Genomic DNA, 16596 nt, shown 5'->3' with positions numbered 1-16596 from the left:
TTAATCATTAATCTTATTCAGTATATATCTCTAATCTGACTGCACATCCATTCGAATGAGAGTGTTATCTTTCTTTTTGATATACCGTATCAGAACAATGACATTATGACATTTTAATTCAGAATTCAATGAACGGAAACACCCACGATACCTTCAATGTAAGTGTAAGTAAGTTATTATCAAAAGAAGGCACCAAGCCGGGAAGGCTATATAGCATTTTCAAACGTGCGGGATATTCAGAAGGCGGTAAATATTACTAAGGATGCCAGTACGTGAACTAAAGCGCATAAGGTGAACGATATCAAAAGTATCTGATTCACCAAGAATTCTATCGAGGGACAAGTGACCGCGGGGGACGGTCGGGAAGCAAGGCTCACGCACATCCTGGTAGTCCAGAACGGAGTTGGGACGGGATATGGTATCTCCAGGTGATGTCATACGCCTTTTCCAGATCAAAAAGGACAGCAATAACGGAGGTCTTCGCAGCAAAGTCAGTACGACTATTGACCTCCAAGTTAACCGAGACATCAGTCGCGCTGCGGCATATGCGAAAGCCAAATTGAGAAGGGAAGAGGTGGTGACAGTGTTCCAAGAACCACATCAGATGGACATTGACCATACGTTCAAAGAGTTTGCAGACGCAACTCGTGAGGGCAATGGGGCAGAAGTCCTTAGGGGGTGTCCCTAGAGACCCCGGTTTCTAAATAGGAAGAACGACTGCCACAAGCTAGTTCTCAGGGGCTGGCGACGATTTCCAGACACAGGTATACAGATTCAGTAAATACTGAAATGTGCATGGGGGAGATGGCGAAGGATCTCATAATGAATGTCATCGGAGCCCGTTGCCGTAGATGCACCGGAGTAGTACACCAGGGCAGGCCGGAGTACGGAGAAAGAGAAGAGATCGTTATTGGGAAGCTGGAGAGGCGTACAAAAATCTAACGAACGAGATTCAAGAAAGGGCTTACGAATAAGGTAAGATGGAGGAAGATGAAAACGAGCTAATAGTCGAAAAGTGGGAACCCCGTTCGGATGCGACCGACACTGGATCCGCCACAATAGAACCACTGAGGTGAAGGACTGGCGAGACATCTGGAACAAACTTATTCGCTATCCTACGGATTTTCTTCCAGATGTCAGAGCTGTGTCGGTCGTAATGATGGAGATATAAGATTTCCAACTCTCACGTTTAGCTATATGGATGATCCTATGGGCCACCGCACTCGCCTTCTGAAACAAAAGAAAAGAAGCAGTCATCTGTCGGTGTCGATGTTTCTTCCTGGCTGCACGCTTACAGTGGGCAGCCCGAGCACAGTCTGTATTCCACCAAGGAACCCACTTCCGCGTATCCCGGGAGGTAGAGCGAGGAACAGAGCAGAGAGCAGCATAAACCACCATAAACTAAAAGTGTACGTACCACGTCCAACTCATTGCTCCAGATGTAGAGGTTTTAACCATATCTCGAAAGGCTGCACCAAAGACATTAAATGTGGGAACATCTCTTCCCCATTACACTCAAGACTGTGTCAGAAATACTCACCTGCTCAAACTGTGGTGGCGATCATGGCATTACATTCAGACAATGTCCTTTATACATAGCAGCAGCAGCAGCAAAAACTAAGGTTCGCCCTACCACCAACTTGCTATACAGTAGTGCATTGAAACAACCTAACTCAGTCCGTCATCAATCGCTACCTCACACTCAACCACAACCTTTGCGTGTACCTGATATGTCTGTCACTAACAACCCTGCACCACCAGAATCCAATCATCACCCACAAAATGTACAACTAAGTCCCAATCTTGTTGAAACTCTTGTCACTCGCACTGAAAATGCACAAGAAAAGACGCTGGACCGACTTCTAACGAAATTCTTTACACAAGTAACAACCCATCCCCGAGGCTGACCCAACAGACATCCCATCGACATCTTCAGACAATGACATCCGCCCAAACACAGCTGCCATTGCCGGATACACATCGTTTGAACTGATGATGGGAAAACCTCCTAAATAACTCCTTAGCACGCCTCACCAAAGTCACTCCCCAGGCTGACTTGCCACAAACCCCCAACCACAGGCACCAAGAGAAAGAAATCCTCAACTGTACAAACCTCCCAACGACCTGGCACTTTGACTGAAAAATCACATAAATTACACTCTCCCACGACACATCCTCCAGCCACTGCCAGATATTCCACACGGTGTACTACTGACACGTCAAAGAAGACCGAAGTAATCATATCCCAGACGTAAAAATCTTAAATTCGACAACAAAACAACCTTTCTTCAACTGACCTACCCCCAACCTAACCTAACCTACACCAACCTAATGTAACCTACCCAACCCCAACCTAATGTAACCTACCCAACATCACCTTATACACATTAATCCCGTGTACTCTAACTCACCCTACCATAATCTACCCTAACTTATCTGAATTGCCATTAATTCTCAAACATACTCACAATCTCACTCTAGACTAAACCTCACACTATACAACAACATCACTTGGATATCACCATTAACACCACCCTTCAACTTTGCCATTCTAAGCCCATTTCTACTCATATGTTTATATTTCTCATTATCCTCACACAAATAGAAGACATCGATAACTTCCAATCTTTGCCAAATTCTGAACATTGATGCGCCACCATAAGTGCCGCATCTATCAACATCACTCATGTCACTGTTGAGAGTGGAGAGAATGTTTTCTCCGTCACAGTCACTGTCAGTTTCACAGTTTCCTCAGTCATAGTGGCCCGAAACGCTGTGCGTGCCAGTGGCTTTACAAGAATGTAAAGCCAACTTCATTTCTATGTTCTCTCGTAACCCCCAATGTATATAAAGAAATTTCTTGTATATAAAGAAATAAAAATAAAAATAAATATAATAATAGTCACTTTCACTGTCAGTCTCCTCAGTCACTGGCACTGTTCCCACCGTCACTGTCACAGTCACAGTTTCCTCAGTCACTGTCACAGCTTCCTCAGTCACTGCCAGTTCTCGTCACTCCTCGACTCCCAGTCCACACCTTTGGGATTTTGTCTCACGTTCCAATAATATTGTAGCGGGAACAGTGTGTAGTAACGAAGGGGAAAGTGAAGCTAATGTATATATATCTGTTGGAGTATACCTCTAAACATTCCATTTCCGTAACAACATTTGATACAGCTACAAGTAATATTTTACTTGCCTCTACTTAAAAGTAATATTTGCACTGTTCCAATATGCACTCCGTGGCTCATATAGAGAAGACATTGATGGTTTGGATATGGTTGGCAAGACCAAGACTGGAACGTCAGACACGAATATACTTGGTTATGCCAGGAGATCGGATGGTAATTACGTCACGAGAGATAACGTCTCCACAATTAATTACAGGAGAAGGGTGGGTGATGTTATTCAAATCACAGAGGACTGAGGGAGAGAAAGTTTCAGTTCATTACAGTCTAACCATAGCCTCCCTCCCATCGTAAACACCCCTCCCACTGTAGACTCCCTCCCACCATACACTCCTGGTCTATATATCAGTGTCAGAGTAGTTAACAGATGGAATGCATTAGGCAGTGATGTGGTGGAGGCTGACTCTATACACAGTTTCAAATGTAGATATGATAGAGCCCAATAGGCTCAGGAACCTGTACACCAGTTTACTGACAGACTAGAGGCGGGACCAAAGAGCCAAACCTCAACCCAATAAGCACAACTAGGTGAGTACACTTTCCCCGCAGAAGCCTTCCTCCCCCAATGGAGACTCCCACAGCAGCCTTTCCCCTTGGTAATCTGTCCTCCACAAGAGTCTTCATCCCACAGTAGTCTCTCTCCCATAGTAGCTTTCCTCCCACCATATACGTCTATGTATATGGTGGAAGGCTCCCACAGAAACCATCCTCCCCCCCTCCCCTATCCTCGCTTTCTCCTTCTGGAGTTTCATCACTACGAAAATAGCATGGCATAAAGAGCCTAACAAAGTGGAATGAATCTTTAACAAAAGCAGTAGCTGCTTGGAAGGTGAAGAAGGTAGGGGCAGGGAGGGGCAGGGAGGGGCAGAGAGGGGCAGGTAGGGGCAGAGAGGGGCAGGTAGGGGCAGGGAAGGGGGCAAGGAAGGTGTGAGGTAAGTAGGCAGAGGACTACCAAGAACTGTTTACAAACGTATGTGAGGTTGCCTCATGACGCCAGCACTGACGACAGAGAAACATACACGAGCTTCTTCTGTCCCTTCTCACGTGAGAAGGGACAGAAGAAAGTAAGCCTCAAAGTGATGTACACTAACATAGATGGAATTACAAATAAAGCAAATGAGCTTGGAGAATGGGTACTAGAGGAAAATCCAGACATAATAGCCCTCACAGAAACAAAGATCACGAAAACGATAACAAACGCAGTGTTCCCACAAGACTATTATGTTATGAGGAAAGAGAGGGAAGGAAGAGGTGGGGGTGGTGTAGCTCTGCTGGTAAGAAAAGGCTGGGATTTTGAGGAGATGGATATTCAGGGCTGTGAAGGTTTTAGTGACTACATAGCAGGTACCGTAACAAATGGAGGGAAAAAAATTATAGTCGTAGTCATATATAATCCACCACCAAATGACAGAAGACCTAGACTGGAATATGATAGAAACAACATGGCCACCATTAACATAATAGAAAGAGCAGCTTCTGTTGCTAGCAGGAATGGATCTGGACTACTAATTATGGGAGACTTCAACTATGGGAAGATAGATTGGAAGAACAGAGACCCGCATGGAGGACCAGAAACATGGAGAGCTAAGCTGCTGGACGTGGCAACAAGAAACTTTCTAAGCCAGCACATCAAAGAACCAACAAGAATGAGAGGAGAAGATGAACCAGCAATGCTTGATTTGATATTTACCCTAAATGAGTGGGATATAAGGGAAGTTAAGATGGAAGCGCCCTTGGGAATGAGTGACCACAGTGTATTGAACTTTAAGTACCTGGTAGAGCTAGGACTTATCTCCCCCAAAAAAGAACTAGGAATCAAAAGGCTGGCATACCGTAAGGGGAATTATGAACAGATGAGAAGTTTCCTAAGTGAAATACCTTGGGACACAGACCTCAGAGATAAGTCTGTACAGGGTATGATGGACTATGTTTCCCAAAAGTGTCAGGAGGCAGTAAACAGGTTCATCCCGGCCCAAAGGGAAAAATCCGAGAAGCAACAGAAGAATCCATGGTATAATAGGGCATGTATGGAAGCGAAAAAACTGAACAAAAGGGCGTGGAGGAACTTCCGGAATAACAGAACACCAGAAAGCAGAGAGAGATACCAGAGAACCAGGAATGAGTACGTCAGGGTGAGAAGAGAAGCAGAGAAAAGTTTCGAAAATGATATAGCAAACAAAGCCAAGACCGAACCAAAGCTACTCCACAGTCACATCAGAAGGAAAACAACTGTGAAAGAACAGGTATTGAAACTTCGAACAAACGAGGACAGGTATACAGAGAATGACAGAGAGGTGTGTGAAGAACTCAACAAGAGGTTCCAGGAGGTCTTCACAATAGAACAAGGTGATGTCACTGTGCTAGGAGAAAGGGGGGTAAACCAGGCGGCCTTGGAAGAGTTCGAAATTACGAGAGAGGAGGTCAAGAGACACCTGCTGGATCTGGATGTTAGAAAGGCTGTTGGTCCAGATGGGATCTCACCATGGATACTGAAAGAGTGTGCAGAGGCACTTTGCTTGCCACTCTCCATAGTGTATAGTAAGTCACTGGAGACGGGAGACCTACCAGAAATATGGAAGACGGCGAATGTGGTCCCAATATACAAAAAGGGCGACAGGCAAGAGGCACTGAACTACAGGCCAGTGTCCTTGACTTGTATACCATGCAAGGTGATGGAGAAGATCGTGAGAAAAAAACCTGGTAACACATCTGGAGAGAAGGGACTTCGTGACAAATCGCCAACATGGGTTCAGGGAGGGTAAATCTTGCCTTACAGGCTTGATAGAATTCTACGATCAGGTGACAAAGATTAAGCAAGAAAGAGAGGGCTGGGCGGACTGCATTTTCTTGGATTGTCGGAAAGCCTTTGACACAGTACCGCATAAGAGGCTGGTACATAAGCTGGAGAGACAGGCAGGTGTAGCTGGTAAGGTGCTCCAGTGGATAAGGGAGTATCTAAGCAATAGGAAGCAGAGAGTTACGGTGAGGGGTGAGACCTCCAATTGGCGTGAAGTCACCAGTGGAGTCCCACAGGGCTCTGTACTGGGTCCTATCTTGTTTCTGATATATGTAAATGATCTCCCGGAGGGTATAGATTCATTTCTCTCAATGTTTGCGGACGATGCCAAAATTATGAGAAGGATTAAAACAGAAGAGGACTGTTTGAGGCTTCAAGAAGACCTAGACAAGCTGAAGGAATGGTCGAACAAATGGTTGTTAGAGTTTAACCCAACCAAATGTAATGTAATGAAGATAGGTGTAGGGAGCAGGAGGCCAGATACAAGGTATCTGGGAGAGGAAATTCTTCAGGAGTCAGAGAAGGAAAAAGACTTGGGGGTTGATATCACGCCAGACCTGTCTCCTGCAGCACATATCAAGCGGATAACATCAGCGGCATATGCCAGGCTGGCCAACATACGAACGGCATTCAGAAACTTGTGTAAAGAATCATTCAGAACTTTGTATACCACATATGTCAGGCCAATCCTGGAGTATGCAGCCCCAGCATGGAGTCCATATCTAGTCAAGGATAAGACTAAACTGGAAAAGGTTCAAAGGTTTGCCACCAGACTAGTACCCGAGCTGAGAGGTATGAGCTACGAGGAGAGACTACGGGAATTAAACCTCACTTCGCTGGAAGACAGAAGAGTTAGGGGGGACATGATCACCACATTCAAGATTCTGAAGGGAATTGATAGGGTAGATAAAGACAGTCTATTTAACACAAGGGGAACACGCACAAGGGGACACAGGTGGAAACTGAGTGCCCAAATGAGCCACAGAGATATTAGAAAGAACTTTCTTAGTGTCAGAGTGGTTGACAAATGGAATGCATTAGGAGGTGATGTGGTGGAGGCTGACTCCATACACAGTTTCAAGTGTAGATATGATAGAGCCCAATAGGCTCAGGAATCTGTACACCTGTTGATTGACGGTTGAGAGGCGGGACCAAAGAGCCAGAGCTCAACCCCCACAAACACAACTAGGTGAGTACAAGAAGACACACACACACAACAGCTCGATCTCACTAACAAGGGCTAAGTGCTCTTGTTAATGGGAACAACCTCTCCCATTAACACTGGTACGACCCCTCTCCCCCCCCCCCCCCCACTCACACACCCTATATATAAATAAAAAAATGCTTTACACGCGACTCAACTGTTAAGGTTTGAGCATTTCTCGAACAGTGCTTCGCTGACTATTCGAATCGTAACTCTGTAAATGCTTCACTGACATACTTTAAATGGTCGCCAACAGAACCTAAACACCCAACCTAATCATACATTCAACTTTAATGTAAGAAATATTAATTGATATACGAGAGCAAACCTATTTTTAATACAATGATGAAAATGATGAACGCGTCTTAGCAAGAGACGGCCGCTGCTTTAACGAGCCTGGCCTCAGGAAGAGTTGCACATAGAGGATGTAACGGATTAACACAAGGAATAACTGAGATTAAAAGAATAGTTGAGAGGGAAAGATAAAAGGGGGTAAAAGTGACACGAGTAGAGGATGGGAACACATAGAGACAGAGCGGAATAACTTGCGCTTATCCGCCTAGGCAAAGGGAGGGGAAGGAAACTATCAAGAGAAAGCGCCAAGCAGTAGGCTGCAGGTATATATTCCATGCAGGTGGTATTAAGTGAGGGGAAATAGTTACGCCTTCACGAGAAAAATTAGATATCTTTTTCTGAATCCTTATCGGTCGACAGAGGCGGTAGGTGATATATAAACCGGTTCTTCTGTCTTGGTCGTGTAGATAAGTGGGTCTTGAGGAGGTATTTCAGATATTTGGCTATGGAAAAAAAAATATAGAAACATAAACCATATACAAAACGCAGTCAAATAACACTATTGAAATAAAAGGCAATGTAAAAGACCTGGGAGTAATCATGTCGGAAGACCTTACTTTTAAAGAACGCTCAGAGTAGCTGTCAAAACTGCAAGAAAAATGACAGGCTGGATTACTGTCAAACAAGGGATGCCATCCAATGGTGATACTTTTTAAGACAATAGTGCTCTCTAAGGTGAAATATGGTACACACTAACAGCCACATTTAAAGTTGAATAAACTGCTAACATGGAGAGTGTGCAAAGATCTTTAACTGATAGAATCTACTCAATAAAACAAATCTAAATTATTGGGACCGCTTAAAATGTTAAAATCTGTATTGCCTAGTGCCCAGTTGGGGGAGATTCATAGTCATTTACATTTGGAAAATACTACAGAAACTGATTCTATTCCTGCACGCAAAAATAACACCACTGAGACCATAAGGTATGCAACCCGTTCTCGCACTTTCCTACAGTCAATATTGACTTATTAAATACGTGCATATGTGACATACTAAACATACTAGTTTACCTTGAAAAGCTTCATAGAAAACACCGACCTTACCTAACCTTCTTAGTATGTTAAGATAAGCATCTTATTGCTTCGTAATTAACAATTATTACTTAACCTATACCTATAATAGGTTAAGTAATAATTGTAATTTCGGAGCAATAAGATGCTTATCTTAACATACTAAGAAGTTTAGGTAAGGTCGGTGTTTTCTATGAAGCTTTTCAAGGTAAACTAGTATGTTTATTATGTCACATATACACGTATTTAATAAGTCAATATTGACTATACGAAAGTGACAGAACGGGTTGAGGTATGGTAGGATGTGCAACATACCCCTCTTGAAAACTTGAAGTGCTGGAGGAAGGCTTTGAGCACTCTCTCTCAACATCAGAGGCCCGAGACTTTTCAACACTTTCCCTCTACACATAAGAGGTATAACTGGCGGACCTCTCCAGGTCTTCAAAAGGAAAAATTGATAAACACCTTGAAAGGAAACCTGATGTGCCAGGCTGTGATTCATACGTCAGGATGCAATCAGCCGCGTCTAACAGCTTGGTTGACCAGATCACTGACCTAGTGACCGGGCCTCAGGGACGTTGATCCTCGGAATCATCAAAAAGTAACTGAAAGGTAGATGGTAGATGGTATAACACGCTTCAGTGCAAGCCTCTGTTGGTAGTTGAGAGTGCTCGATATGATGCACTTGAGTTCTGCTTAATCCTCTATTGTGGCTATACCACTCGATCATATAGGTGTTGCTGGTCAGGATATCTGTGGGAGATTGTCTGGCTGTGCGTCGAAGTGATGAGATATACGGTATAGCTTTATTATATGTACATTGTCAAGTGCCTTGAAAGCGATCATGTCGTCTTGCCTATATATTAGAATCGATTAAGCTGACTGTCATCTGTTGGGCATGTGAAAGCCATTGACATCAATCGTCCCATTCAAGACAATTTATTTAGTGTAGAAATGTTTCATCAGCAAGTTTCCAGTCATTTTATTCGTGAACTATGTGGGGAGTTATGGCTTTTGTTTAGCGTCGGAAGGATTCACGTTTCTGTTAATAATGCCTTTCAGAACGTTTTTTCCCCATATTATAAGCCGTTTTAAAAAATCTCTGAAGCGGAGTTTCGTAGATGGGACAAGTTTAAGTCTTGACTTTTTCATCAATAGAATCATTATAAATCAACTGTTTAACGACCTTGTACGTAATTGTTATAGAATCCGTTCTTGACCATGACCTGGATGACTGTTGAGCTCCTCACGAACCTCCTCATACTTGAGCTGAGTGTAAGACCTTAGAAGGATTGAGTGTGTGTAAGACCTTAGATGGATCTAGTGTGTGTAAGACCTTAGATGGATCTAGTGTGTGTCAGACCTTAGATGGATCTAGTGTGTGTAAGACCTTAGATGGATCTAGTGTGTGTAAGACCTTAGATGGATTGAGTGTGTGTAAGACCTTAGATGGATCACCAATCAATGTAGAGCCAGCCATTTTTTTCAAAGTCTGTTTCATTCAAGAAAAGCGGATTGTCTTCACGCTCCATTTCGTAAACAGAACTAAGCCCAGAATAACGTTCTAAAGTATTCTTAAATAACAAAAAGCATTCCCTGTCAGGGATATGCTTGAAGATAGCAAAATACCTGAAATAGTATCCAAGTTTAAACCGAGGTCATCCAAGACTTTCTCTTGAATGGTACTCGTGTCTAAAATCGCAAAAAAGGGATACCATCTACACTGTACTTGTTTATAATGAGGTCATCAGTATTCAAGAGAAGCGCCTGTTTGCTACATAACTCGAAAAGTATTCGTTCAAGAAGATATGTCAAGATGATATCAGACTGAATCCCGATACGCTCTGCCCATCATCATCATCATTCAAATTGTGTTTTTCAAGGGCTTTGTAAACAGGGATTCAACGTCCAGAGAAGATCTCATACCGGAAGCGGATGCAATTTACAATAAGTTAACATATTTCCTCCAGAGAGATAAGGTTGAAAGCCCATGACATACGTGGAGCAGCGAGTCTCTCAGCCAGGCAGGACATGGGTGGAGGCTTCGGGTTAACGCGAGGATAAAGCAGGTTTCCAGGATTGTGGGTCTTGACAGTCCAATTAGCACATTTATCCTTAACACTCCAGTCGCTTTCTGCCGGTGAAGTATAGAGACCTTCAGATACGAACAGTTTCAACCAATTTGTTAACGTTCGTTTGTAATTCTGGTCTGACGTATTTCCAGTGGTCCTGCGAAATGTGATTTGATCTCAAAGGATGAGGAGTTAGTTTTCTCAATATATTCATCATTTATGAGGAGGTCATGTACTGGCAACTATTCGCCTTTGCTGACTGCTATTTCGTTGTGTCCACGAAGGGCTTCAGCTGCCGTTTCTCCGTCAGGCGTCACTACGGTGTGTCTGTAGCTGTCTCTTAAAGTCTACTTAACGTCTCAAGGGGTCTACTTAACGTCTCAAATGGTCTACTTAACGTCTCAAGTCGTCCACTTAACGTCTCAAGTCGTCTACTTAACGTCTCAAGTGGTCTACTTAACGTCTCAAGTGGTCTACTTAAAGTCTCAAGTGGTCTACTTAACGTCTCACGTCGTCTACTTAACGTCTCAAGTGGTCTACTTAACGTCTCAAGTCGTCTACTTACGTCTCAAATGGTCTACTTAACGTCTCAAGTCGTCTACTTAACGCCTCAAGTGATCTACTTAACGTCTTATGTTTAAATTACAATAAGTTTGAACAAGGGGAAGATAAACCGCGAGAAGAAGACCTGCATGGAAGCACAAACACCTGAGGAGCTAAGCTACTAAGCTACTAAGCACAAACAGTTAACTAAACTACTCAGCTACTAAGCACAAACACCTGAGGAGCTAAGCTAAGAAGAGGGAACGATAATCCAAGCCAACATGTCATGTGACGCACAAGAATGAGAGGTAATGATAAAATAAGATATTATAACCCAGGTAATCTTAACAAGACACAAGGATAATCAATATGGAAATTTCCAGTTGAGTATCTGGAAAAAGGAATAACGAACGCAATAAAGGAACCTAAAATGTAAGTGGCTAGCATAACGAATGAGAAACTGCGAAAATAGGAGAAAATTCCTACTAGGAATACCATGGGAAACAGAACTCAAAGAAAAGACAGCACCAAACACGATGAACTACATTACCTAGAAGTGACAGGAAGCAGTAGACAGCAGGGCTGTACCTGTCTATAAGGAGAACGAAGAAAGGCATCGAACCCATGGGTTCACCAGAGATATAAGGGAGCAATTCAGCTACGTACAAGGGCTTGGAAAACTACAGCAATAATATGGACCAGAGGGAGAGACCAGAGAGCCAGGAGTAAGTACCTCAGAGTGAGCCATAGACCAGAGGGAGATACCAGAGACCCAGGAATAAGTACCTCAAAGTCATCATAGACGCTAAAAGACATTCTGAAAACGTCAAAGCAAAGAAAGAAAGCTTCCAAAACCCAAGTTACTTCACAGCTCCACCAGGAAGATAAACAGAAAAGGATCAGTTACGTTGCATTTTAGATTGTTATACAATATGAATCAATCTGCAATTTTTTTTATTATTATTATTATTTATAGCTTTTGTGCATTTGTAATTGGTGTGCATTTGTGAATGTGTTCTGTAGTTTGAACTGGTCACATTTATAATTGTTCAGTTCTTTGTTATTGACGAGGTCAAAGAAATAGAAGGAACTCGAAATTAATGTCTGGACCTAGCATGTACTTAGAACTCGCATGAATTAGGTATATTATTTATACCTAATATTATTATAACATAATGTTATAATTTATAAATAATAATATATATAATAATGTATAAATTATATATAGTAATGTAAAAAATATATAAATAATATATATAATATAAATAATAATGGTATTAGGTATAACATAATAGAGTTATCAAAATCCAGAGGTGAGAGACTCATCTGCGTTGAAAGGCGGCCTGTGTGTGTGTGTGTGTGTGTGTGTGTGTGTGTGTGTGTGTGTGTGTGTGTGTGTGTGTGTGTGTGTGTGTGTGTGTGTGTGTGTGTGTGAGTGTGTGTGTGTGTGTGTGTGTGTGTGTGTGTGTGTGTGTGTGTGTGTGTGTGTGTGTGTGTGTGTGTGTGTGTGTGTGTGTGTGTGTGTGTGTGTGTGAGTGTGTGTGTGTGCGTGTGCGTGCGTGTGTGTGTGTGTGTGTGTGTGTGTGTGTGTGTGTGTGTGTGTGTGTGTGTGTGTGTGTGTGTGTGTGTGTGTGTGTGTGAGTGTGTGTGTGTGTGTGTGTGTGTGTGTGTGTGTGTGTGTGTGTGTGTGTGTGTGTGTGTGTGTGTGTGTGTGTGTGTGTGTGTGTGTGTGTGTGTGTGTGTGTGTGTGTGTGTGTGTGTGTGTGTGTGTGTGTGTGTGTGTGTGTGTGTGTGTGTGTGTGTGTGTGTGTGTGTGTGTGTGTGTGTGTGTGTGTGTGTGTGTGTACTCACCTATTTGTACTCACCTATTTGTGCTTGCGGGGGTTGAGCTTTGGCTCTTTGGTCCCGCCTCTCAACTGTCAATCAACTGGTGTACAGATTCCTGAGCCTACTGGGCTCTATCATATCTACATTTAAAACTGTGTATGGAGTCAGCCTCCACCACATCACTGCCTAATGTATTCCATCCGTTAACTACTCTGACACTGAAAAAGTTCCTTCTAACGTCTCTGTGGCTCATGTGAGTACTCAGTTTCCACCTGTGTCCCCTTGTTCGCGTCCCACCAGTGTTGAATAGTTTATCCTTGTTTACCCGGTCGATTCCTCTGAGGATTTTGTAGGTTGTGATCATGTCTCCCCTTACTCTTCTGTCTTCCAGTGTCGTAAGGTGCATTTCCCGCAGCCTTTCCTCGTAACTCATGCCTCTTAGTTCTGGGACTAGTCTAGTGGCATACCTTTGGACTTTTTCCAGCTTCGTCTTGTGCTTGACAAGGTACGGGCTCCATGCTGGGGCCGCATACTCCAGGATTGGTCTTACATATGTGGTGTACAAGATTCTGAATGATTCCTTACACAGGTTCCTGAACGCTGTTCTGATGTTAGCCAGCCTCGCATATGCCGCAGACGTTATTCTTTTTATGTGGGCTTCAGGAGACAGGTTTGGTGTGATATCAACTCCTAGATCTTTCTCTCTGTTCGTTTCATTAAGTACTTCATCTCCTATTCTGTATCCTGTGTTTGGCCTCCTATTTCCACCACCTAGTTTCATTACTTTGCATTTACTCGGGTTGAACTTCAACAGCCATTTGTTGGACCATTCACTCAGTCTGTCTAGGTCATCTTGTAGCCTCCTACTATCGTCCTCAGTTTCAATCCTCCTCATAATTTTTGCATCATCGGCAAACATTGAGAGAAACGATTCTATACCCTCTGGAAGATCATTTACATATATCAGAAACAGTATAGGTCCAAGGACTGACCCCTGCGGTACTCCACTCGTAACGTCTCGCCAATCTGAGACCTCACCCCTCACACTGACTCGTTGTCTCCTGTTACTTAGGTATTCCTGTATCCAACGGAGTACCTTCCCTTTCACTCCAGCCTGCATCTCCAGTTTTTTCACTAGCCTCTTGTGTGGCACTGTGTCAAAGGCTTTCTGACAATCCAAAAATATGCAGTCTGCCCACCCTTCTCTTTCTTGCTTTATTTTTGTTGCCTGGTCGTAGAATTCAAGTAACCCTATGAGGCAGGACCTGCCATCCCTGAATCCATGTTGATGCTGTGTTACAAAGTTCTTTCGCTCCAGATGTTCCACTAGCTCTCTTCGCACAATCTTCTCCGTCAACTTGCATGGTATGCAGGTTAGGGACACTGGTCTGTAATTCAGTGCCTCCTGTCTATCCCCTTTCTTGTATATCGGGACTACGTTAGCTGCTTTCCAAATTTCTGGCAGTTCCCCTGTTGCCAGTGATTTGTTATACACCATGGAGAGCGGGAGGCACAGTTCTTCTGCTCCTTCCTTTAGTATCCAAGGGGAGATTCCATCTGGACCTATAGCCTTTGTCACATCCAATTCTAGTAAACACTTCCTTACTTCCCCGCTGGTAATCTCAAACTCTTCCAGTGGTTCCTGGTTAGCTATTCCCTCTCTTATCTCTGGGATTTCTCCTTGCTCCAAGGTGAAGACCTCCTGGAATTTCTTATTCAGTTCCTCACACACTTCCTTGTCGTTTGTAGTGAATCCTTCTGCCCCTAACCTTAATTTCATAACCTGTTCCTTTACTGTTGTTTTTCTCCTGATGTGGCTATGCAGCAATTTAGGCTGAGTCTTTGCCTTGCTTGCGATGTCATTTTCGTATTGTCTTTCTGCCTCTCTTCTCATCCTAACATATTCATTCCTGGCATTCTGGTATCTTTCTCTGCTCTCCAGTGTCCTGTTATTCCTATAGTTTCTCCATGCCCTTTTACTTTGCTGCTTAGCTAGCCTACATCTCTGATTAAACCATGGGTTTCTCATCTTCATTTCACTGTTTTCCTTTTGGACTGGGACAAACTTGTTTGCTGCATCCTTGCATTTTTGCGTGATGTATTCCATCATATCTTGGGCCGTCTTTTCCCTGAGCTTTGTTTCCCATGCTATATCTGCTAGGCATTTTCTTATCTCCTCATAGTTTCCCTTTCGGTATGCTAACCTTTTGGTTTCGGTATCCCTTCTCGAGTTCAATAACCCTTCTTCAATCAGGTACTCAAACACCAATACACTGTGGTCGCTCATTCCTACTGGGTCCTCAAAACTGATTTCTCTTATGTCAGAGTCGTTCAGGGTGAAAACCAGGTCGAGTCTCGCTGGTTCGTCGTTTCCTCTCATCCTTGTGGGTTCACTGACATGCTGGGTTAAGAAGTTTCTAGTCGCCACCTCCAGTAGTTTGGCTCTCCACGTAGCCTCGCCTCCATGCAGTTCCTTGTTCTCCCAATCAATCCTGCCGTGATTGAAGTCCCCCATGATGAGCAGGTGGGATCTATTTCTACAGGCAGAAGAGGCTGCCCTCTCAATTATAGTGTTAACTGCCATGTTGTTGCTTTCATACTCTTGACTGGGTCTTTTGTCATTTGGTGGAGGATTATATATTACTGCTACTACTATCCTTGGTCCTCCCATTGTCATGGTGCCTGCTATGTAGTCTCTGAAACCCTCACAGCCCGGGATAGCCATCTCCTTAAAACTCCATTCCTTTCTCATGAGTAGGGCCACTCCTCCTCCTCCCCTACCTTCCCTCTCTTTCCTTATTATTGTGTACTCCTGGGGAAACACGGCATTCGTTATGATTCCAGAGAGTTTTGTTTCAGTGAGTCCAATTACATCTGGGTTCACTTCTTGTGCTCTTTCCCTTAGTTCACTTGCCTTGCTTGTGATCCCATCTATGTTCGAGTACATTGCCCTGAAACTAACTCTCTTCTGCTTCTCCTCTGGGGAGGACCTGTGGGGTCTGGGGAGGACCTGTGGGGTCTGGGGAGGACCTGTGGGGTCTGGGGTGAGCGGGAGCTGGGAGGATCTGGTATGGGGAGACTGGTGGAGGAGGAAGGGCTTGGGGGGGTAGGGGGGAGGGGGAGGGTAGGGGGAGTGGGTGAGGGGGGGAGGGGGAGGGTAGGGGGAGTGGGTGAGGGGGGGGAGGGGGATAGTAGGGGGAGTGGGTGAGGGGGGGAGGGGGAGGGTAGGGGGAGTGGGTGAGGGGGAGGGTTGGGGGGGTGGATGAGAGGGGGAGGGTTGGGGGGGGGTGGGGGGATGGGGGAGAAAGGGGGGTTTGGGGGGGCAATAAAGTGGGGAGGGCTTGGGGGGCGTGGGGGGAAAGGGAAGGCTGAGGTTGTTGAGGAAGAGGGGAGGGTTTTGGGGAGTGGTGGAGAGGGGAAGGCTTAGGTGGGGTGGGGGAGAGTAGGGAGCTTAGGGGGGGTGGGGGAGAATGGAGGGCTTGTGGGTGGGAGGGACGGAAGGGCATGTGGGAGAAGGGAGGGCTTGGGGGATGGGGGAGAAGGGAGGTCCTGGGGGGAGGGGGGAGTGGGAGGAGGGGGGTGAGTGGGAGGAGGGGGG

Source organism: Procambarus clarkii, chromosome 6, assembly GCF_040958095.1.
Source record: "Procambarus clarkii isolate CNS0578487 chromosome 6, FALCON_Pclarkii_2.0, whole genome shotgun sequence".
NCBI classification, from domain to species: domain Eukaryota; kingdom Metazoa; phylum Arthropoda; class Malacostraca; order Decapoda; family Cambaridae; genus Procambarus; species Procambarus clarkii.
Note: the sequence above shows the minus strand (reverse complement) of the source record.